Genomic DNA, 6,624 nt, shown 5'->3' with positions numbered 1-6,624 from the left:
GATAGTGGAAATGAGGGTGGGTTAAGATAACAAGCGCTCTAGTCAGAAACTAGAATATTTAAGTTTGCATTTCCAGAGGATAGGCAATTTAGGTGGACATTAGATCCAGAGTGCAGCCAGGATCATGGACTGCTGAAGAATGAGGATAATGTCTGTCAGACTTAAGAGGTGAAGGAACATTATCCCTGTGAACATTGGCATTGCCCGTGATCATGGCAGGAGTTGGAGCGGGAGGAAATTCTGTGAGCAAGATACCAGTGATATCTGTGAATGATGGGGTGTGAACAGGAGGACTTGAGAGAATAGTCCTGAGAAAGGGGAGAGGGTGCATATTACTAAGGGAAAGAAGCCAATCTGAAAAGGCTACATGTTGTATGATTCCAACTGTATGACATTCTGGAAAAGGCAATATATGGAGACGGTAAAAAGATCAGTGGTTGTCAGGGGGTAAGAGGGAAGGGAGGGATGAATGAATCCTTTGTGGAGCACAGTAAAACTTTAGGACAGTAAAACTTCTCCGTATGACACTATCCTATAATATACTATACATACACTATATAGTGTACAGTCTAGTATGTGACATTTTCTGAAGATTTCTGCAATTCTCTTCTTATAATGTGATTTGACACTTCTCACTTCTAAAGGTGGAGTCTATGTTTCCTTTTCTTGAACATGGGGGGGCTTTGTGACTAATGTGGAAATGACACCATGTGACTTTAGAAACTAGGTCATAAAATGCAATTAATACTCCCTGGGTCTCCTGGGAAGTTTGCTCTTAGAACCCAGATGCCATATTCTGAGGAAGCCCAGGCAGACACATGGAGAGACACACAGGCATTTTGAGCGACAGCCTCAGCTGAGGTCCCAGCTAACAGCCAGTATCAACCACTGAGTGAGAGTACCTTCAGACGGCTCCAGTCCCCAGCTGTCTAGTCACCCTAGCCCTCAGGTCTTCCCCGCTGAGGCCCCAAACATTGTGGAGCAAAGACAAGCCTTTCCTGCTGTGACATTTCTGAATTCCTGACCCAAAGAAGTCAATATAAAAGAGTACAATATAACATTGTATAGTACATACGATGAGTTTTTAAATTATGCCACTAATTTTGGGGTGTTTATTATGCAGCAATGGTAACTAGAATAGGTAGAGGAAAAAATAGGATATTCATTAAATGGTTTTGGAAAAAAATAGCCATTTGAAAAATAAAATCCATATCTCACAGCAAAATAAATTCCAGATGGGTCAAAAACTGAAATGTAAAAACTTAAACAAAAAGTTACTAAAACAACACTGGAGAATTAAGAAAATAACTTGGAAGGAAGATTTTTCCAAGTGTGATATAAAATCCTGAAACCATAAAATAAAAAATGAATAAATATGACTACATAAAAACAACAATATATTGCTGAGGGGGAAAAAAAACACCATAAGCAAGAGTCATAAGTAAAGTCAAAAGATCTTGGTTATATGATTAATCAACAAGAAACAGACCAACCACCAGGCAGAGAAGGGCACAAAAGAAGGAGCCAATTCACAGAAAAATGAAGTGTAAACTCATAAAAAGAATGTCACTCTTACTCATTATCTGAGAAATGCAAATAAACACTACAACAAGGTGCCCCTTTCACCCAACAGACTGGCAAAAATAAAACTTGAAGTGTATGACATGGGATTTAAAAGCATGGGACCGCGAATCCAAAGCCTGCCTGGCTGACCGGTTGTGTCACTTTGGGCAAATTTGTTAATCTCCGTTTGCCTCAGGCTCCTCACCTATAAAACGGTGATGATAACAACAGGACCTAACTCAGGGTTTTGTGAGGATTGAGTGACTTAATGTACTTAAGCCATTTGGAACAGCGTCTGAGTATAATGGGCACCGAAGTGGGATTGCTAGTATTAATGCTATATTGAGAGGTTGGGGGTGGGGACGGGAACGCTCTTACATTGCTTGTGGGAGAGTAAATTCATCAACTCCATGTAGAGGAGTACATTTGCCACGATCCTTAGAAACCAAAAAAAGTGACAATGCGGCATGTCCATGTGTAAGTATACATCCTACAAATGTGGTCACACACATAGGAAATACAGCACATGCAAAGGTATTCATTGTAACACTGTGTGTAGCAGCAGGATCAGAAACAGCCTAATATCCCCCTCCATCCACAGGGAATTGGTTTAAAAACTTGGTTCCTTGGTGCAATGGAACGTTGTGAAACTACTGAAAACCTTTTAGTCTCCTCATGAGTAAACAGAGTCGAGGAGCTCTCCCTTTGCTCAGGGATGTGGCGGCACAGCTCTCTAGCCCTGGCTGTTCAGTGAGTGTGAAGAGAAGTGGAGTGATCACAGGCAGAGAGTCTGCAAAACGCCTCGATACAGTGCCTATACTATGCCCCCAAAGCATAATATGGGCTGTCGCCAGCAGCTGTTTCCCAGCCAGCCCCTGTCATGGCTCACCGCCAGGGAGCAGAACACGCTTGAGGGAATCCTTAACGTCCGTTTGTCTCTTCTCGGGAAGACTTCCCTGTGTTTACAAAACAGCAACTGCTGGGGAGAGGGCTGCCCGGGCTGCTCACGTGGCAGCCTCCTTCCCAGCTGGGGAGCCAATTGCTTCCTTGTGGATGGACAAAGGCCTAACACTGTGATCCACAGGGTCCACATCCCCCTGTTTTGAAAGACACATAATAATTTACTAAAATAAAATTTTGATACATTTTACAATTTGTGATTTACAAGGTTCAAATATCTCTGTTCTGAGGAAAGTATAAAAATAACCAAAATGAATCTTTATGTTGCATTATTCCAGTGCGCCATGCACTCATTCCTATGCAATGTCTTTGCAAGTTTAACGTTATATGACTGAGGAGGAAAAGCACAAGACTTCCAATTTCCTGTTATAACCTACCATAGGTCACTGGTTACTTATAGTGTCTCAGAACACGAGTTAAATCATAATAAAAACTATCTTACTGATTTCCTTTCTCAACATCATCTATGACTTGCTTTCTTTTTGAATCTCCCTTCAGATGTACAACTTTTCTTATTTACTGTGACTTCTCTTATTTCAAATGTATAGTTTACCTAATTTACTGTTTCTCTTCCTATTTTGAAAATCTATGTATCTGAATCACATTTCAAATGTATATTATTATCATCATCCCTTTGAGGTTTGTTTTTTACTTGTCAATTCAAGTGTTTCCCTGCTTGCTGGATCCCAAAACTATTTCTGGCAATGTTGGGGGGATCTTGAATTGTTCTCATGTATGAAAAGGAGTCCAGAGGCCAGCCCGGTGGTGTAGTGGTTACATTTGCGCTCTCTGCTTTGGCGGCCCAGGTTTTGCAGGTTCAGATCCTGACCTGACCTACACACTGCTCATCAAGCCATGCTGTGGTGGCATCCCACATACAAAACAGAGGAAGACTGGCAACAGATGTTAGCTCAGGGCCAATATTCCTCACCGAAAATAAAATAAAATAAAATAAAATAAAATAAAATAAAATAAAATGAAATGAAATGAAATGAAATAAAATAAAATAAAATAAAATAAAATAAAATAAAATAAAATAAAATAAAATAAAAAAGAGTCCATAAAATTGGTGGATCAAGAACTGATATGTGACTACACTCTAGTTTATGACTCATGGTCACAATATCTCATTTCTTCCTATATACAGACCTTACACAACCAACAAAAGCAATGCTTCAAAGTCATCTTGAAACTGAGGACAAAGGAGTTAAAGTTTCCCTGGATTAGGATGAAACGGTGCCTGTACCCACAAGGTTACCGTGGGAAACAAAGTAACCAAAGTTTCTGAGCTTGCGTTTCGGAACAGCAGGAGGACCACTGATAAAGAGAAGAGCTTCCTGGCAGCCCTCTGCCTGACTAAGCATCTCACAGGAGCATGGAGAAGCTAAGATGACTGATTGTAAGCTTTACACATCACAGACTACAGATCCACTACATATGGCACGTAGGAAACCCCTCCCCCGAAATTGCACATGTGACCCATGAAGAAATATGGATGACAGTTGCCCCTGTGCAGAGGACTCTTAGAACTTCATCCAACCAAGGCCACATGCTCCCCCTTACATCTTATTCACACAGTATGCTTTGGAAAGATGCCTAGAACTGCACGTAGGCAAGCCAATCAGTAACCAGTACAAAAGAATGACTTGTTAACAGAAAATTCATGTCCTCTGCCCAAACTGTTCCTTCTGTCCCAGATAAGGAAGTAACTGAGGTTTTCTTAGATTCCTCAGGAATGTCGTCTTCAGCACATCTGAAACCTTTCATCTACAGATTGCTGCCCAAGGGTCTGCGGTCACCTATCATCCGACACTCCTGAGGCCCCTCCTCAACCCTGTTTGCCTTATATACTTCATTTCCAAATCACTTCCCCTTTAAGATGGTTTTTTTTTTTAGGACAACAGTCCACCATCTTCTGATTTGATAGCCAATTGCTTATTAAAGTTTTTTCTCTACCACTGCCTGCTTGGGCTTTTATCTTACAGTGAGCAGATCAAGCCTTTGCTCAGTATCAAATTGGTGACCACAAAGGAACCTTAAGTTCTGCCCGTGGCTAGTGGCCTTAGATGGCCAGTCTCGTGGGTAATTCCCTAGCAGCTGCAGAGGCCCCTTTCACCTTGGAGATTTGTCCCTTTTGACTTCCCATACTGACGCCAGCTGCCTCTAAATGGTATCTGTGGTGAAAAAGAGCAGCAACTGTCTCTGGTGAGTCAACAGACTCAATACGGAGTAGAGTAAGTCGCCTCGGGGATGCACCACCAAGAACTCCCTTCTTCTCCATCCAGGGCCCTCCCTCTTTGAGAGGCAGGACTATCTGGTTGAATGGGCATCCTGTCAGAGTGGGAGTAGTTGTAGGACTTTTACCCAGAATGTGGAAACTGGTTCACTGGTGCCTGGTTTTTCTGTGTCTGGATCTGTGTGTCTGTCCATCTCTGTGTATCAGAATCGGGAATGTGCCATCTGTCCCTAAGCAGAGCCATTGGGGCTGATTCTGAGTAGATGGTCTGGTTATAGTTATGAGCCAATGTCTAAGAAGAAGATGCTCATCTTTTGTAACACCACATGGCCACAATATTCTTTAGACTCTGGAGAGAAAATGGTCAAAGAATCTTTAAGTTGGAAAAACTTCTAAGTTAGAAAAATTTTTAGAGCGCTCTCATCATAAACAGCTGTTTTATTGGTACCTATGAAAAGACCAAATTAAAAAGAAAATACAATGACTAGTCTTAAGAAGGTAATCAAGCTTGAGGTCTGAGCTTCCTTTCAGGATCTTACAAATGCTAATGAAAACAGTAACTTAACAAAAGAATAAAAAGAAGCTGAGAGAAAAATAAAGAGACTCTTCTCAACAAGGTGGACGTTTTTTAAAGGTTGTCTTGTTTTGTTTTTTGTTTTTAAATAAGGTAAATAAGGCAGTGGGGTAAATAATACAAATATTTAAAGAGGGAAAAACAAAGAGGAATCAGAAAGGGAAGAGTCACAGGGCTCACCCCAGCAGCATGGAAATCTTCAGCTGGTTATTAAACAGAAAAATGAGATGAGTGAAACAGACATGAATGAGGTTAAAACAAAGGTTTTAATAAAACACTGCCTAAGGTCCGGTGAGCTAAAGGGACCCCCCACGGCCCCCCCAACATTAAAGGACCCTCAAGTGGGTCCATTCAATTCATCTCAGTTTGAAAAATTATTTTAAAAGCCAGAAGGCAGAAATCACAATGAGAAACCTGATCAGCAATCCCATGGGCAACAGTTAGGCTGCTAAGGTTAATAAGATTATAGAGATTCAAATATTTAAACTAATATTATATGGAGATGTCATGTCAACTTTGCCTGAATATTTTTTTGGAAACGGATGTTATGTCTGGCTGGGAATGCTTCCCCTACACAGTCTTGTAATACCAAACCTTGTTAATGGAATCCTAATGGGAGTTATGATTAGAGGTATGAGTTGATAAAATTAAGATAAAACTTTATAAAAGAAATTGGTATATTTAAATGGGCTTTATGTCAAATGATTGCATCTCCTTTGCCTGATTGTATTATAGATTATGTTGTGGAGGTAAACATTGTGTCTTACTGGGGAACGTTTCCCCTTCATGATATTGTTAACAGCATATAAATCCACCCTTCAGGAAATGTTAATTAAACATGGTGGGCCGGCCAGGTGGCTTAGCGGTTAAGTGCGCACGCTCCGCTGCTGGCGGCCCCAGGTTTGGTTCCCCGGGCGCGCACCGATGCACCGCTTGTCCGGCCATGCTGAGGCCGCGTCCCACATACAGCAACTAGAAGGATGTGCAGCTATGACATACAACTATCTACTGGGGCTTTGGGGGAAAAAAAAGGAGGAGGATTGGCAATAGATGTTAGCTCAGAGCTGGTCTTCCTCAGCAAAAAGAGGAGGATTGGCACGGATGTTAGCTCAGGGCCGATCTTCCTCACAAACAAAACAAAACAAAACAAAAAAAACGTGCTAAAGGAGATCTCACTTTAAAATGGCCAAAATGGGGCAATGTCATAATTCATTTTTTTCATTTTTAATTTCACTAACCAAACTGCTGTCTTTGCATATGCAATTGGAAAAAGCTGGATATAAAATTAAAC

Source organism: Diceros bicornis, chromosome 23, assembly GCF_020826845.1.
Source record: "Diceros bicornis minor isolate mBicDic1 chromosome 23, mDicBic1.mat.cur, whole genome shotgun sequence".
Classification (NCBI taxonomy): domain Eukaryota; kingdom Metazoa; phylum Chordata; class Mammalia; order Perissodactyla; family Rhinocerotidae; genus Diceros; species Diceros bicornis.
The sequence above is the reverse complement of the archived record's forward strand: the minus strand, read 5'-3'. Positions refer to the sequence as shown.